Below are 19,101 nucleotides of genomic sequence, written 5' to 3' on the forward strand. Positions count from 1 at the left end.
AGCAGAAAGGTATCTAAATTACCAGAGAAGAATCTCTCTGTCTTTCAAAGATCCACTGCAATGTTAAGAATTCCACCTGGAATTCTAAGCTGTGCTCTTTTTAATCTATCCATAAAAGTGATTTTATAGTCTTTGGTATATTGAAAAGATGAGGAGTCTTCACTTTCAAAATAATGGGGAAAAGTGTATGTGTCCCTACTCTTTTCACTAAATACAATGAAAAAATGCTAGACAATACACCTGGAAGGCTGGGAGAAGAGACTTCTGAATTTAAGGCCAGGTTAGGATACCTAGTGACTTCAAGATCGGTCTGGGTTACATAATGACTCCCATTATCAACACACACACACACACACGATTCTAAAAAGAAACCCACTGATGAGTTCTGTTTTCCTTTGTCTTTTTCCATCATGTCTTCTAGTCTTGAAAGTGAAGAAGCTGATCATCCAGAAATGCTAACAAAGCAAAGGCCCAAGGATCCACCAAAACTAGCTTTTCCTAGCCAAAGAACCAACAGAGAGGCAGTAGAGCAACTCAGAAAATTAATAATTATTGCAGGAAAGCCAAACGTCTCACAGGAAAAGAAAAAAAAATCTGTGGCCCCACATTTACTACTGCTAGATAAAACCAAGTACAGAACACTTAGACTTCTGCCCTTGACTGACTGACTGATTATAAAGGTAAGCCACAACCCACAAACTGAAGCAGTGCAGAGAAAGGCATGTAAGAATTAGGAATTTGAACCCCGCCATTCACATATATAGTCAAGGTAGACCATTAAAAGACAAAGAACTTATAGCCACCTACCTAAGAGTAATGCCTCCCTCTCTGTGTCTGTTTGCATGGAGTAACAGGCAGCCGAGTGGACAATCAAAATGTTGGCCACTGCTTAGCAATAGTAAGGTAACTCCCCATTTCCCACCCTAGTCCACTGCATCAACAAAAGTCAGACAGACAGCAAAGGTGAAGAAGCCCTTCTATCCACTCTAGCAAGGATGTAATCAACGGAAGCCTGAGAGGGTGGGAATTCCTTGCACAGCAGTAACTCGGGCCCCTGTCTTCTGCATGTGTCACTGGAGGACAGAAGGGAGTGAAGCTGTCTCACCATGCAGTAATGAGATGGTTTCGCTCTTCTTACAGCTAGGTCACTGTCCGAGATGACAGAAAGGATTTCAGTGAGAGCCACAGCACTGAAACACATCAAAGTATCCAGGTTTCAACCACATAAACTATATCAAAACAAAGAGCATCTCCACTTAAATAATGTGAGAGTTGAGATTGAGAGACATGTTAGGATTAAAAATATAAAATGCTTCAGTGACTAACTGTGAATTTGGCTGAAACAAATGAATACAAAATTAAAAAAAAGAGTCAAATAAAAATTCTGGAACTGAACAGCAAAGTAAGTTAACAAATGTGTTTAGCAGTTGACTACAGAAGTCAGAGAAAAGAATAATAGAATAAAAATTACCCGATCTGAACAAAAAATAAATAATACTTTTTTAAAAACTAAACAAGGCTTCAGGGAAATTGTGGAACAATAATAAATAGATCTAACCCAGAAAGGAGGGAAGAAGGAAGAGGACTGTAAAATAATGACAGAAAAAAAATTCCATGTTTGGCTACATCCCATCCCTCTCCACACACAAATACTAACTCATAGTCAAACTTCTGAAATTAATCATCTCTCCTTCTCTCAAAGAACAGTTCACAGTACAACAAATTTCTTATCAAAACTCACACAAGACAGAAGCTGTGCAATTTTTAAGTACTGAAAGAAATAGAAGGCAAACCTAGGTTCCCCACACCCAGCAAAAGTATCCTTTGGGATGGCAAGATACTGGCAGCCTCAGACAAAAAGGAATTCAGAAAAATGTTTAACAGTAGACTTACCCTAAAAGGATAGCTAGAGAAATTCAATAAACATACAGAAAAAAAGAAATAACACTGGAATATAAAAAAGAAATACCTGGAAACGTGATAACAAAACATAAATACTAAGGATGCCCTCAATTTTCTTTTGAGTTTTCTACATTATGATAAAATCCTATGACTGTCTAAAGTGCTTCTAAATGTATATGGAAAGGTATTTAAGACAATATTACAGGGGCCTAAGAAATGGCTCAGTCATTAAGTGAATCGGATACTCTTTCAGAAGACCTGGCTTCTATTCCCAGAACCCATATGGCAGCTCAAAAACATGTCTAACTCCAGTCCCGGAGGATTCAATGCCCTCTTCTTGCCTCAACAGGTGCTGCATGCAAGCAGTGCACACACAAACATGCAGGCAAAAATACTAACACAATAAAATAAAGCTTAAATATATTACAAATTATAAAATAAATGCAAAGGGAAATAAGTATAATAATTAAAATAGATCCATAGACATTAAAAATGAAATGTAACTATATGATCTATTAGAAACTTATTTCAAAAAGACAGAATATCACCGTAGAATCTTCGTTCGGCAACAGAAGGAGATAAGAGACAGAGACCCTCATCAGAGCAATGGACTGAGCTCCCAAGGTCCAGTCGAAAGGCAGAAGGAGGGAGAAGATGAGCAAGGAAGTCAGGACCACGAGGGATTGGTCCACCAACTGAGACAGTGTGCCTGTTCTAATGGGAGCTCACCAAATCCAGCTGGACCAGGACTGAATGAGCATGTGATCAAACCGGACTCTCTGATTGTGGCTAACAATGGGGGCTGATTGAGAAGCCATTGATAAAGGCACTGGGACTTGTTTTTACGGGTTCTGGCTTTTTGGGATCCTAGTCTATATGGATGCACAGCTCTCTAGGCCTGGATGTAGGTGGAGAGGGCCTTGGACTTCCCACAGAGCAGGATTCCCTGCCCTCTCTCAAGCAGGGTGGGAGAGGGAGCAGGAAGTGTGGGGGAGCAGGAGGGGATTGGGAGGAGGGAAGGAAGTATAAATAATTGAATGGAAAAATAAAAATTAAAAAAAGACGATGACAGGTAAATTAAAAGTAAATGAAAAGAAATATTATGCTATATAAAGGTCCCTCAAAATATAGTAAGAATACTACTTTAATCAGATAACATACTTCAGAACAAAGGCAATTATAAGAGACAGGGACATTATACATGACAAAAGAATCATAATCTCTACAAATATGCCAACCCTAAACACGTGTAATATTAAGAATGTACAGAACTGAAACAATTTAAAGGCAAACCCACAACAAACAACAGTGATAAACAGCAACACTCTTATTCAGTAATTGACAGAACAATTAGGCAAAAATCAACATACACAATAACTCAGTGATCTTATCAATCAAGTTATTTCATTGACCTTTACAGACTACTTAATTGACCCAACAGCAGTAAATAAACATTACTTTTCAAATGTCCAAGAAACACATACCAAGACAGTTCAAATTGATACACAGACTTAAAACAGTTCCAATAAAAAAAGATCCCAGTAAAATTTTGTAGAGGCAGTAGGTACACCAAGATTTTTTCAGATTTTAAACAGAAAGCCAAAGGAACTGGGATAGCTAAAAACAATTAAAAATTAATAAAGAAATAATAAACTTTCTTGATTTTAAGACATGCAACTATAGCAATTAAAAATGCATATCAGAAACATCTAGAACAATAAAATAATAGACAACCCCAAAATAAACTCACACAAATATTCTTATTTTTAAGAAAGGTAACGAGAAAAGTAACGACAGCTTTCCAAATAAATGGCATTGAAGTAAGCAGATATCCATGGAGACAGACACAGATTTTATTTAATTAATTAATGATGAAAGCATGTACATGAAAGTTGGCGGCATCTTTATTCATGATGGTTCCATGTTCAAAATACCCTGCATGTTTTAAGAAAATTAATAAACTATGATAGCTCCAGAATATGGAATACTAGTCAGCAATAAAAAAGGAACTGCTGATACACACACAATTTACATGACTCTCCAGAAATTAGTCCGACTCCACAAGTCAGTCCCAAGAGACTACTCACCTACTATGTAACTTTATTTCTAAAGCAGTTTTGAAATGACAAAATACAGACAGGAACAGACATTGTTTCCAAGGAGCTGTAAAGGACTAAGGAAAAGGGAAGTGGATGTGTCTATAATATGGGTAATGACAGGGGTCCCTGGGATGCTGGAGAGGTTGACTGTAGTATGCAGGTACTCTGTAAGCCATGTGAAATAAGTGACCATGGGTGGAACCCAAGCGGCAGGCATAGGAAATATCTGCATTCTTTCTTATAACCACATGTAAGTCTACAACTACCTCGATAAACAATCAACATAAACATACAGCAAAACTAGTAAGAAGCAATGATCAAAATGCCGTTCTGTGCCGTAGGCTGTGTCCTTGGCAATGCCTTGGGCTGACGATCCCCAGTCAGCCTTCATTATTCTATTTTCCTGAGTTGATCTGAGGGCTTCAGGTATCACATGCGGATGATTGTCAAATTTGTATTTCAAGCCCATTTCTCTCTTCCAAAGCCCAGACATATTTTACTTTTAAATGAGTACTTCAACCTACTTATCTCACAGACACTTCAATATTGGAATTTAAACATACCGTGTTTCCCCTTAAAGCCCCAGATGTACTTCTCTTGGGGCTTCCCCTGTTCCTGTAGTTGTCACTTGCTATGATCTGAAGGCTTACATACATCTAAAATTTTTATGTTGAAATCCAATTCCTTGAGGTGAGGAATTTTAGGATAGGGTCATTGGGAGAAGAAGTCAGGAAGGCAGAGAGCTCATGGATACATTAGTGCCTTCACTTGTTAAAAGAACTCAAAAAGCTACCTTGCTCTTTTCACTATGTAAGTACAGAATAGGAAAGTGTGATCCAAAGCCAGGAGATGAAACCTTACTAGACTATCTTATCTGCTTCATCTCCTGAAGAGTAAGAAATAAACCTCTGTTATTTACAAGTTACCCATTATGAACAGGCTAAGATATTGCTATACCATTCAACCCACCCAAAAATGATCATGCTGGTATGTGGTTTATTCTGCCTCACTCACTATCACATATGCAACCACAGAACTTAACATACTCAAGTACTTAAATACAGTAAATCAGTCCGCTTTTCATATTTCTAGTGCCATCATCTTGTTAAAACCTGTAATTGTCCTGTCTGATATCCTCTTGTAAAAACTAAATAGACCCCTATAAAGTGTAACCCCAAACACTTTCCTCTTGTTTAAAAATGTTCAACATTACCAGCATGCTTCTTATAAACCTTCTCATCACATACCAAATCCCATAAATTCTAGTTTCTGTTTGCACCACGCCACTCTTCAGACCCTGATGGAGGAGGGTCATCTTTCTGTTTGTTGTTTCATTGGTTAAGTAATAAAGAAACTGCTTGGTCTCTGATAGGACAGAAAATTAGGTAGGTGGGGTAGACAGAACAGAATGCTGGGAGAAAGAAGCTGAGTCAGGCAGTCGCCATGATTCTCCCGCTCCAGACAGACGCAGCTTAAGATCTTTCCTGGTAAGCTAGCTCGTGGGCTACACAGATTATTAGAAATGGGTTAGATTAATATGTAAGAGCTAGCCAATAAGAGGCTAGAGCTAATGGGCCAAACAGTGTTTAAAAGAATACAGTTTCTGTGTAATTATTTCGGGTAAAGCTAGCCGTGTGGGCGGCCGGGTGGTGGGACACAGCCCCACCGCTCCTATCACAACAAGACCCATTTCTGAACTCTAGCCAGAATAATAATTCTGGTTTCTTCAAGGCATTCTATTTGCGCATGGCATTTCCTCCTACCACCCCCAGCCGAAAAAATAACAAAAAAACAAAAGACTAATATCTAATCTCATAATCAGCTCTAAGACAGTCTCATGAGCCTCAACCTAAAATAGACCCTTGTTACAATGAACAGGATACCCATACAACTTCAAGTATAACCTAACCAAATGAAAACATATGTCAGGCGATGGTGGCACATGCCTTTAATCCTAGGACTCGGAAGGCAGAGACAGGTGGATCTATCTCTGTGAGTTCAGGATCAGCCTGATCTACAGAGAAAGTCCCAGGACCAGTTCCAAAGCTACAGAGAAACCCTGTCTTGAAAATAAAAATAAAATTTTTTAAATTCATACAAGGTACTTTTGATACTTTTCATACTTATAGTAAATATCAATGTATATTTCAAAATATAAGTCATAACTTGTTGGCTTGGTGTCTTACTTGTGTTAACTTAGGCCTGCTTGATAGATACCTATGATCCACTTTCTCTGAAGCTTTCATAATATGAAATATAATAATAATTCTGATCAAAAGTTTCATCATTCATTAACCATGACTTTTACCTGTTATAAATACTTCAGCAACCAGTACACTATTTTCTTACAATTCCTTGACATTTAGTACACTTTAAGGGGCATCTTCATACATGTGTGTGTGCAGCTGTTTATATACATGTGCACATAAGCAAATACATGAACATTTTTAGAGGTTCCTAAGTTTCCTATGAACAGACAATGTTTAACATTCTGTTGACCCTAAAGTCAGACATCAACATTCTTTCTGAAGTGTGATACCCTCCACCCAGTCTCTTAATAATGTTAATTCTCAGGAAAATGACTGAGATAGTGCATAATATAAAAAGTAATTGTTTGGAAGCTGTAGAAAACAGTTTATAAGCACTGTCTAAACAGTTACTTAGACAGGTTAAGGTTTTTAATTATTTATGATTTTTGTTCTTGCCCTTTACTGTCACAGCTCTGAACACAGCCAAATCCCATCTCACGGGTTATTTTAGTTCTTCATATTTTGTACTGTTCAGGAGGTAGCTAATTCTACTAGTAATCATACCTTCATCTATTTGTCACAAGGCTTTATGACTGCACAATTCTACATAGTATTTCCACACAAAGTTTCTGGTTCTACAAGTATTCAATTGCCAGGCAGTGGTGGCGCATGCCTTTAATCCCAGCCCTTAGAGGCAGAGACAGGCAGATCTCTGTGAGTTCGAGGCCAGTTCCAGAATAGCCAAGAAAGACTGTTACACAGAGAAACCTTGTCTGGAAAAAACAAAATACAAGCATTCAATCTTCACCTCCAGAAAATGAAAAGATCTTGCTAAAAGCACAGATATGAAAAACAATGAAGTATTTCATAGAAATAGATTTTAGGATATGAGACAAGAAGACAAGCCATGTAAAAGTAAACAAGTATTAGGCAAGCCATACAAAATATGATACAAAGTAGAAAACGGAGATGAAGAACCATTGGAGCAGAGGGAACAGGGAAGCTCAAAAACAACTCCACTCAAATTACTCTACCTTTAGACCAAGAAAACCACAGGCTTCTAAATTGTTAAGACTCACACAGCATCAGACCTAATTAGCCAAAGCATTGAAGAATAGCCTGGTCTGCCTGGCTAAATGTACTTATTTTTTAAAAAGCCATTCTGTTTCTATAACTGCCACTGAAGATATTTCTGAAATGTATTGAAGTATACTTTCATTCCCCACACATACAGTACAATGAATGTAATTAAGCCCGTCACTGCTGATGATGTAGCTCACCAGGTAGTAGCAGACATGTTCCAGTGGGACCATCAAATTTCACTGGAAGATGCGGCCATTCTGGTGAGGTGTAAGCAGATGGGCTCACAGCTATTTAGTCTCTGGAAACTCCTTTCTTCTTCTTTACTGCACTGTTTAAAATCAATTTTTTAAAGCAAGAGGGGGAAAGAAGCTTATTTTCCTATAAGTCAAGAGAAGGAAAAATAAACCTGGTTATCTGAGCTCCTACTGTATCACTGGAGCTTTTCTAAAGTAATAGGTATTGTTGAAAAATCTGTTCCATTTGCAACACTGTTAAAGCAATGAGTGCCCCAGGGCAGAGCCTGGGAATAAGAAAGGTAAAATCCAATTCCTAGGTGAAGAAAGAAGGAATAGGTGGGGGGGGGGGGGGCAAGTAGTAACCAAGCATTTACTAAACGTTTTAATGTACTCAGTACTGTCAGTACTGTGCAGACATACAGAGCTACAGCAAAACTTCCCCTTCCTATGCCTCAGTTTCTTCATCTGCAAATTTGAAGACTGACCATATATGTCTCTGCCTTAACATGTAAAAGCTCTCCGTGCTGATTCACTCAGAGCAAGCTGGTGTTACTCTTCCACCAACTCTGAATATGTATAGATACCAATGGGGATGAGGGCAAGAGAAACTGCAAAGAAGGGGGAAATGGTGGAGGGGGTGAAGGGGAGCAAGGATGATAGGCGGTAGTGGGATTATCTAGATCTCCAAAGAAAAATGGTCAAGCTACCCAAATTTCTAAGAAAATTATTCTTTGCAGCTAACTTATGAACAATAATTACTCCTCTCTTTTTTGATTTTGGCGGAAGAGTAAATGAATACCAAATCCACAAATGGCCACAAGCTAATGTTGTGGGTTCAATATTATTACCTAGGAGCAGGAAAGTGAAGAGTCACTGTAGAGAAGCGTTCTGCTGCCTTTCAGGTTTCTCTGCCATTCTACCCTGATGAGCTGCAATGGTGCTCGAGCTGCACACTAGGAACACTGCAGGGTACAGCAAGCTGTGCATGCAGAGACTAACAGAATGATGACCTTCCATAAGTCACCTGCTCCTTGACAAAACATGTCTTCTATTTCTGTCATTCATTGAGTGCGTTTTGAAAAGGCCAGTGAGATGGCTCACAGGGTAAAAGTACCTGCTTCAAGCCCAGTGACCTGAGTTTGACTGAGGGAATAACATGGTGGAAAGAGAGAACTAAGTCCCAAAGGTTATCCTCTGACCTGCACACACAAGTATGCAAGTGTACACACATGTAAATAAGTAAATGTAATAAAAATATAAATGTAATGATAAATGCATTTCCTATTGATATTTCATGTTAAACTAGTAGTCCAGTAGAATATTTTGATAGAATAAATCTAGTTTTAGGGAAACATTAGATGAAATACTGAATAGGGACAGTATGACAGACTGTTAAGTCAAATGGATTCTTAACTATGAATTGCAGGCTTTGAATAATGAATTGAAGGAAACACTGGAGAGAGGGACTTAATTAACAAGACTAATTGTAAGTCCAAATGAACCCACAGATCACTCTTTAAAACTGTTGCTATATATACAAGTGGTGGTACATACTTGTAATCCCAGCAACATCTGGTAGGATGGGGCAGGAGGATCAACAAGTTCAAAACTAGACTGGAGTATATAGCAAGACCCCATCTCATAAACAAACAACACACACACACAAGAAAAACCTGGCACTGAGTTCAGCCATGTTATATATGCAGATGTGTAGAATAACTAACTGATCCTCTTGTCTTTTGTTTCCTAAGTGTAAATCCTAGAACTAGGAAAGGAAAACCTACAATCATGGAATAGGGGAGGTCTAATTTAAGTATAGTTCACATGAAAAAAGAGCCTTAGCTGACTTCATGTAGTCAGAAGCGCCAAGGTCAACTTAACCATTAAAAACCCAAGTAGAAACAGTTCAGAACAAGGGGCTACAGCACCATTCTGTCTCTCTGTCCTCCACATCCTGTGCTGGACATCACACAGATAGCCAAAATGACGGTTAAGTGTAAGGGCATCCTATTTAAGAGTGATATTGGCAAACAAGGGCAATTCAAAGAAGGGGAGGGTCAGCAAAATGGGGAAGGAATTCCAAAGACTGATTAAGTTAGGAAATTTTTTAAAAAGTTACATCTTGAGGAAGAAAGACTGTTGAATATCTGAAGGGTTGTGTGTGACAGAATTCAGACCTTAGAGGACACACGCCAAAAGCAGATCTGGTGACCACACAGATGGTATACATAAAGAGTCAGAAGCTGGATGTTTAGTTGATGCAACTGTTCACAGTTCTGACTAAATTAGAAATAGGAGGAAATGATTTTGAGACTATCAATACCACGGCTCCACCTCAATCAATTAATTTAGAACCTCTGGAGGAAAGAAAGACTGGGTAACGGTAGTAAACACTCTCCTTGGTTTTTAACACGCAGCTTAACATAAAAATGACTACAGTAAACACTGGTGTCCGTGTATGGTGTCAGTGGAGTTCTTCCTAGGAGCATTCATTCATTCACTCACATGTTCTGTTATTTTTCCCTGGTGTTAGGAACTGAACCACAAGTTTCCTAGCACTTAGTAGCACTCCCCCAGCCCTATAACCTTTTACATATTTAGCTTGCTAATATCGTCTATGAGCATGAAGATTTGCTCTTCGTAAATATTTGAGAAGTTAAATCTCCTTTAAAGAACAAAATACTCTCCTAGAGGATAGAACTTAAGTTTGGTTATGATACTTAGCATCTATTTATAACAACAGGTTTCGAGATTTCTGTGCTAATGGTGTGCAAGAGCATGTGCCCCATAATACGGAAATAACTATAATTTAATAACAAAATATTACTAACTGGAAACATGCCAACATTTAAGAACTCTTCAGTTTATTTCCTGACAAAAATAATTAAAATCGAACATAAAATACTTCATAGTTTGGATGGTTTCTGTCACTAGTAGCTTATCCAATCACCCACATGATAAAATATTATATATTTTACTATTTTTGATATATTCTAAAATTTTCTTTAATAGAATATCCTGATTTTAAGTAGTAAAATGTCACGAGGTTCCTTCAGTGTGGTTATATTGTTGTTCATAATCCTTGCCCTTTGACTACTTAATAAAAACATCATAATAGATCTCAAAAAGACAGCCATGAGTATTCAAACCGCTCTGAGCAGGCATCACTGGTCATGGGCTATGCCTCCGAATTTTAGTGGCGCCTCCAGATTTTCCCACTGCCATGTAATACACCCTCTAAACTTTAAAGCTTCCACTTTAGACTATGGTAAAACACCAACCATTTCCTTTTACATTTGCCATCTGCCAGTTCAGAAAGCTCCTAATGAGTCTGAAGCTTCTTCGAGGCCACTTGAAGTCTCTCTCATTAATCTCTGTCATGTGGTTCATAAATAATGAGACAGGTACTAAAGATCATCATCTTGTTTACTGACAAACACCACCAAAAGAGTCTGCACTAACACCCTAAATTTCACTAGACCCAGGATGGCCAGGCCTGAAGGAGTTCTGATGTGGGGACAGAACACACAGATTTAACATTTTTTTTTTTTTTTAACCATTAAGCTAGTTAACTGCACTAGGCTTCAAGTAACGATTGCCCTTTCCATATCAAAACACTAGGAAGAATTACGATCGTACGACAGCTGAGCAGCTGCTGGACGGGCAGTTCGCTCCAAGGCCAACAGTCAGTCACCTTTCCGTTTTTCCAAGCACATACCTCTCACAGAAATGTTTTCAGTGCAGCAGTCTACTGAGCTGGTTGTAACACCGGCACGATGTGACAACACAATTCATGATGGTTTTGCTTTTTCAGCCTGCACCTTTTTCTTTTAAAAAAAAAAATCTTTTCCTCACAATCTGTCCGCCAAAGAAAACCAAACCAACAAGACTTACAGAAAACCTGCCTTAGTCTTACAAATATAATGCTTTCAGTGAAGGCAGACCAGCTCTACACAACAGCTTTCAGAGAAGCAGGAAGCTGATCTGAGCAGCAGAGAGCAGGGATGGGGCGGAGCAGAAAGGAACTGAGCTGGAGAGAGGGAAGCACAGACAGTCCTGGCGGCTTCTAGATAGTTATTGACAGTTTCATCTAATAGCATGGGTTTATGAACAGGAGCATCAAGCCTGTCATTCCTTTCCTTTCTTTTAAGAATCTCTTCCAATCTAGTGAACTATTACACAGGGAAAAGTAGGGCCTGCAGTTGCAGGGAAATGATGTAAATTTCCCACTCCCCCCAGTCCCTGCTCTGCCAATCCACCTCTACTCTGACCTGTGACTATCCCCTCCCCGTCTCCTTCCTCCCCCCACAGCCCAGGAGCTTAGGGCCCCCAGCTTGCCCAGCCCTGTAACACAGGGTAGGAGAAAGTATTCAGCAGTAGATAAGGCATATTCGTTTTGTTTTGTTTTAGGAAACTCCTCAAAGAAAAAGTAAACGCTTTTCTATTTAAAAAATAATGCTGAATAGCCCAAAGCTAGTCAGTCCACAGGATAAAGGATATTAAGTAGGACTGGGGTAAGGAATGCAATTTAGCCAAAGGCAGCAGGTATGAGGTAGCACAGCAAGTAATGCTGGAGTCAGGAAGCTCAGGTCTACTTTCCTCATACCTCTGTAACCTGGGGCTACTGGCTTAACCCAAGGCTTCCCTCTTGTAAAATGAAAGGAAGAATCTAAATATCAGGAGATCTCTTATACTATGGGAATTTTATGAATTCACACCTCCTAAAAAATAAGGCAGGAGCCAAAAAGTAATCTGTGGCTGTTCACTTATAAAATTGTACATAATTCCTTATATTAATCTATTTAAAATATGCTTTGCCAAAATTGACCATACAAAATGACTAACAAGAGATATACAGGAGGAACAGTTAGAGGGAACTCAGTGTTGATCCTGATCTGGGAAACTTATACATTAAGACATGCTCTAGAAGGACAGCTTATAAACAGATGTATGGAAGCAGCTAAGACCCATGTTATTACCCTAAGACATTTACTATGTACCTGGGCCAGCACGGCTCAAGGTCAAAAAACACACCAAAATTTAAATGGAGTATAAATAAATAAACAGACATGTTTTAAATTAAGAGCCCATAACACATGCTTTCTAGCATACTAGCCTTCAAATGGGAATCCTGTTAGTATTTGACTTTCCAAAGGAGAAAGACACAGGGACATTAAGTGCCCCCCTAGGTCACTTTCACTCGTACTCCTCTCTAAAGCGGCCAACTCTGGACTGTGCCCTCAGAGGATGGAGGCTTTTCCTATCTCCCCTTTCCAGCCCTCTTCTCCCATTTTACACAATTAAAGCTCACATCTCACACTGACAAACTTAGCTCTGAGGAGGGTAGCGAGAACCAACCAAACTCCTTACAGGATACAAGGTGACAATTAGTATTGCCAGTGGATCATGAATGGTCCTAGACTACTCATTCTTCTGCAACTCCAGTAGCTTGCCAACTTGTAACTTAAAATTGGAGGACGACCAATTGAATCATCCACTGATAAATCATTAAAGATATTTTTAACTGATGGATCACTGTGTTCGTGAATATAACCCACAAATTCTCCCCCACAAAATATTTCTTATTCTTTTCAAGGTTATCTATATAAACAAAATTTCACATTATATACACTAGAAGGAATGGAAATGAGTATTAATCTTGAATAATGCTAATCCACCAATTATAAAAAATACCAATAATGCATTTTATTAAGAATTAAATATTAATTAAAATATTTACCTCTAATATTTTAAAAATTCTTGATTTAATGCATGTTATTATGATCAGTGTGCACTGATTACTTTGATAGGCTTTTAAATAAGAGCCATATGGTCTTATAAATTAAAAGTTTTATCATAGATGTATGAAATGTTCCATAATAAAATTTTAAACATAGTAATAGTAAGGTAAAATCCAGTGAGAAAAATACAATAAAAAGTTCAGGCACAACTAAGGGATAATTAGTAAAAGGATAGTGTAGAACAACAAAGCTTGAGTGGTTGACTAAAATAAATATACTTGAGCATGAAAAGAGCCCATTCTGTGGAGATAATAAAATAACACATATACCATCAACAAAAAATTTAAACTTGTAAATTTTTAAATTTCAATTAAAAATAAATGAGAGAATGACTGTATTTTCCAATTCATTTTACCAAAACAATAATGTGAACATCAATCTGGTCTACTCTTCTTTCCACCCATATAATTTTCAAGAATGAACAAAAACACAGCAAACAAGAACAAACAGAGCCATCTAGACCCTCAGATGAAACGCTGGAGTGACTAAGCTGCCAGGCTGAACTCTGCTCTTGTTTCCTATTCTAAACTATTCTGTATGAAAATCTTTCTAAAACAGAGGACTTGCTTTCATCACCATAATTCAGCCTACCCTAATGTTCCCCAGGAAGTTATTAGTAGCACCAATCCTGCTGAGTATTCATGTCCCCCAAACCAGGAGGTGCCTTTAGAGGAATTCTGCATGTCTACCAGGAAGCCCTTGAGCAGGCTTAATCCCTGGCTCCTGTTCCCTAGCTCCTGCTTACACTGCGAACTCCAGAGAAGGGGGAGGGGGCTGGAACAGACCTCTAACACCCTTCACTGGAAAAAGAAGCTAATAACTTCTTAAACTATCTCACAAAACAAAGTGGGTTTTGAGCATGCACATGCTTCACTTAAAGATTCTTATTAAAATGTATTTGCCTGGCGGTGGTAGCACACGCTTTTAATCCCAGCACTTGGGAGGTAGAGGCAGGAGGATTTCTGTGAGTTTCAGGCCAGTCTGGTCTACAAACCCAGGACAGCCAAGGTTATACAGAGAAACCCTGTCTTGGAAAACCAAAAGGAAAGAAGAAATGATACTGCTGTGGCTTTTCCACCCTTGGTCAGGTTCCTCCTAAACCTTCTCAGCACCTGCAGGAACCCTGCTCCCTCGCATTCTAATTGCTACAGGTGTGGAAATCAGCCAAAAGTGAGATCTCTTTCATCCTAATAAAAATGGATTAAGTAGTGTGACGACCATAAAACACATCACGTTTGTGACACTTATTTCCAGAGGTCATATAGGTTCCAGATCAGTGCTACTAAGTGCAGAGTAATGGACACAAAACTTTAACTGTGTGTGTCCCTGCCAAGCCTCAATCTGCTTGGCTAGAACTAATTCTCAGGATGGTTCAATGTACTTTAAATATGTAATGTTGGTTTATTTTAATATCAGATCCACTGCCACCCAATCATTCACACAAATTGTTATTACTATTATTAATCATCTGCTCACTAAATGTTTTTGCTTATTGTTCTGTTTGGTACTTGAGATTTCCAAGCTGAGAGCTCAGCCAGTGCCCCCAAGCCCTTGGACTTCTTCAAATATAAAGGGAAGCACCAAATAAGCCTTCCACTTTTAAGAAACAAATACAATTCAAGTAACATCAGCTAGAAGATAAAGTCTTTTAAAGTTAACTCATATTTTCTATCCTATTTTGAGTATCCATATCATAAGTTAAGACCCCTGTTCTCATGAACTATTATACTCTATAAAATGCTGCCGTCATTTCCAGGTATTGACTACAAATGTAAGTCTCATAATACTGAAGAGAATTGCTCAGGATTACAAATCAAAACATGAATGCCAGAATATGAATGCAAGCCTGTAGACAGTCCAGCAAAGTCCCCTGCTCTGGCTCCACTGAAACAGCAGCAAGGAAAGGTAGCAGCAGCCCTACCCGATCTGTGCCCCGGGGAGGCACCTTGTTTTAGTCAAGAGCAGACGGGAATTCTACACTTATACATATCTGGATTTGAATCCAGAAAAATTGATCTGTGGGCAGGTTACATAATTTTCTCAAACCCCAATTTCCTCACTACAAAAAATAATAGCACTTGCGAGGGATCAAGAACATACAATCCTTAGTATACCACCACAGTTACTAGTGAGAGTTTTCTAAATAATAATTAAAATAGTAGTAGTAGTATGATGTAATATTCCTTTGTCTAATATCTCCAGTAATTCTATTATATAGAAAGGAAGACTTTTAATTGTCTTTTATCAATGAAGAAAGATGTTGTCCAAGCCACTGTCAAATTTGCCTAGGTCACAGTGTTAGGTGTAAGAGATGATGCTGATGTTAACTAAGTAACATGACTGTGGCTCTCACAGTCAGAACTATAGGCTCTGGAAATAATCACATTACCAACCATCTGAATCTCCACCTTTACCACCTACTTTTTCTGCAGTTAGCTTGAAGGCCTTACGTCTAGTAGTCATCCCAGGAATGGCATATAAGAAGTGGCAAAGAATTGGACTGAGCATGAAGGGCATAAGTTTAGAGGAATCAAAAACAAGGCTGGTCCCTAGAAGAAAAAAAATATGGAGGAACTAAATAGAAGCTTGACACCAAGAATGTAATACAGGGAGAGAAAGGGGAACGTAATACCAAATTATATAAGGTGCCTAAAAGAATAAAAAGAAAACTGACAAATCCTTGCCTATTTAATAACTGCTATCTGACCCTGTTGTGGGAAAGTAACCATTTTAATCAACAATCGCTGATATGTGCAACCACGGTGAGAAGCATTTATATCTCCAACTGTCAAGGTATCAAGATGCCCCTCAACTGTTAAACTGCAAATCTAGCTTTTTACATTCATACAAAACTATTTCCTGGGTTGCTTAAAGTATCTGTGTTTTGGCTTTTAATCTACATTATTTTCTCTATAGCTTCAATTTAAATCTTAAAAGACTTCTTACCCTACTTACAGGGTTTAGGGAAAATCATTTTGCTCATTGTCTTCAGAAGCATCAGGCTGTGTGCTACATGTGTCTAACCTATTAGACCTCCGATGGCCTCGTCTGTGACTCGGTTTTGGTTTCCCCATTTGCCCTACCAAGCAGGAACAACGGTGCACCCACAAAAGTTCAGTACCTAGTCCACTGTATAGCTGTCAATTCAGAACCAAAACAGTCACAAAGTTTTTAATAGTACTTTCTATCTGAAAGATTCAAGAGTTTCTTGCCACTGAAACTGCTCTCAAAAGATCCGTTATCTTAGATCTCAAGTGACTAAGGTTTGGCAAATTAGTGATTACTTTCACTGGCAAGTAGCTGGGAAAGTTAAAAGGGACGCGACTAAGTTGGTATTTCAGAGCTCATATTCCTGAGTATATGTTTAGTATTCAGTTTTCAGACTAAATATACACCTTAGACTCATGATCACATATAACCTATTAACAATCTCAGAAACTTATCAATCCGTGTGTGTGTGTGTGTGTGTGTGTGTGTGTGTGTGTGTGTATTTCCACTACAGGGGTGAGCACAAGATCACTGTCAGACAAACATGTTCAGATTGGCTGACTCACTGACGGCTATGATCAGAAGTGCCACAGGTCAAATGAAGACCAAACTTGAACTAGAAGGCTGTGTTAAAAGACACAGTAGATAGAACCCAAGAGGTTTCGAAGAATAGATAATTAGCTTTGTAAAATTACACAGTTATGATCATATCTAGTCAGAGAATTTTACAAGCATTCTTGTCGCTTTTCCTTCCACCACTCCTCAAAAATACCGTGCTGACAACACTTTCTGCTTTAATCTGGATCACACTTGGGTGTGTGTGCTTGTGGCAGAGGACTGGACACAGGCTAAGTAGATGTTCTACCGTGCATCCGTAGCCATACACCTTATAATGATCTTAATACGCCTTTTTATTAATATAAGAAAATAGACTACATTTTTGGCCTCACACTCTTTCAGATTTTACCAAGTACAAAAATCATTAAATTGAAGAACTAATTAATTCCTAATATAAAGTATAGGCACATCTAACAACAAATAAATTATATTTGTAAAGTCAAAATTTTTAACATAAAGTTTTGGGTATCAAAATAATTATAAGAGGCATTATATAAGCTTGCATATAATTCACTGGGAAGTTAAAAAAAATTCATACCACATACTTTCAAATATTTCCCTCTTTCCGTTCATAAAATCTTACTAAGAATATTTCAATCACTTTCATTATTCTGTCTCAATGGAACATTTCTTTTATTGGTAGACATCTTTTTTTAAACATTTTTTTTTTACTTTATGTGCATTGGTATTTTGCCTGCATATGTCTATGTAAGGGTGTTGGAGCCCCTGGAACTGGAGTTACAGACAATTGTTAGCTGTCATGTGGGTGCTGGGAACTGAACCTGGGTCCTCTGAAGAGCAGTCAGTGCTCTTAACCACTGAGTCGTCTCTCCAGGCCCATTAGGGCATCTTGAGATAAATGCATGTTACTGTAAGACTTGGGTCTTTTCTTCCTTGTAAGCTGGTACTAGTATGAACAGTGTATATCCACAGTTTATATTTTCTAAAAATTAAATAAATTATATCTAACAGAAATGTATTCTCCCAGCCAGGCAGTGGTGGCACACACCTTTAATCATAGCATTTGGGAGGCAGAGGCAGGCAGATCTCTGAGATCAAGGTCAGCCTGGTCTACAGAGTGAGTTTCAGGACTGCTAAGGCTACACAGAGAAACCCTGTCTCAGATTTAATTAAAAAAAAAAAAAGAAAGAAAGAAAGGAAAGAAAGAAAAAAAGAAAGAAATATACTCTCCCACCTCAGTACATATTTGGTTTATTTGCATGCTATTTATGTGTGTGTGTGTGTGCGTGTGCACACACGTGCGTGCATAGGTATGCACGCATATGTACAATGTGCATGTCTGTGTGCACATTTCTATGGAGGCCAGAGAACAATCTAAGATGTTTCTCAGGAGCTGTCCTTCATGTTTTTGGGAGACTGAGTCTCTCCCTGACTTGAAACTCACCAAGTAGGCTAGGCTGGATAACCAGAAACCCTTAAAACCAGCTTACCTCTATCTACCTGCCCAAGGCTTGTGGATGCCAGCCACCATGTGGCCACAAGTTCTGGAATTCAAACAGGAGACCTTGTGTCTGACAAGGAAAGCACTTACTGACTTAGTGATCTAATCGACTGCCTGCAGAATATTCCTTCTACATCCTTTTAACTGAGAGACTTTATATTTGAAAGTTATAATTTTTAAAGTTTTTTTAGCAAAGTCTTTCTGGTTACAGACATCTAAAATTCATGTACACGATCCAAATATTTACCAAAAGAAATTTAGCAAACATACTTTGCAAAAACATTCACTTTAGAGAAAGCCACCAAGGTCACTATTACTCCTAGTTTACCAAGAAAGACAACCTAGATCCAGAAAGGTGAGTCAACATTTCACCTATTTAAGCTGTAGAGTCAAATCGTAACTAGGTTTTCTTACTCCAAATCCAGTGCTTTTAGTGTGCCAGAAAGTCATCAAAATATTTGTCAACACTATGCAGGGAGGCACAGAAAGTTTCCAAAAATCTAAATAATTCTTCCTTCTCAAACCAATCACATCTAATTAACTATGTGAGTGCCGAGTCTTACATTTTTTTTTTGAATGGGCTCTCACTGTCTCCCTGAATAATCTAAGCATGGTTTGATCTAACATTATTACTATTATTATTATTATTATTATTATTATATT

At 38.3% G+C, this 19,101-nt stretch overlaps 1 protein-coding gene across 10 annotated transcripts in view; it reads right to left on the reverse strand.

Annotated features, from left to right (window-relative positions):
- The window catches only part of Bbx (BBX high mobility group box domain containing), a 240,622-nt gene that overhangs the window by 157,695 nt on the left and 63,826 nt on the right, over positions 1-19,101 (reverse strand). Inside the window, exon 1 of one of the 10 annotated variants that reach the window (XM_050163467.1) lies at positions 15,792-15,811. The exons of 8 other annotated variants lie outside the window; for them this stretch is intronic. The gene's annotated coding sequence lies outside the window, so the exon portion shown is untranslated. Of the gene's footprint in view, positions 1-1,105; positions 1,157-15,791; positions 15,812-19,101 lie in introns of those variants that run through there. One more of the 10 variants, XM_050163466.1, reaches the window with a different exon arrangement.

This window comes from Alexandromys fortis, unplaced genomic scaffold (genome assembly GCF_014885135.2).
Source record: "Alexandromys fortis isolate MF-2015 unplaced genomic scaffold, M_Fortis_MF-2015_v1.1 scaffold_131, whole genome shotgun sequence".
Taxonomy (NCBI): domain Eukaryota; kingdom Metazoa; phylum Chordata; class Mammalia; order Rodentia; family Cricetidae; genus Alexandromys; species Alexandromys fortis.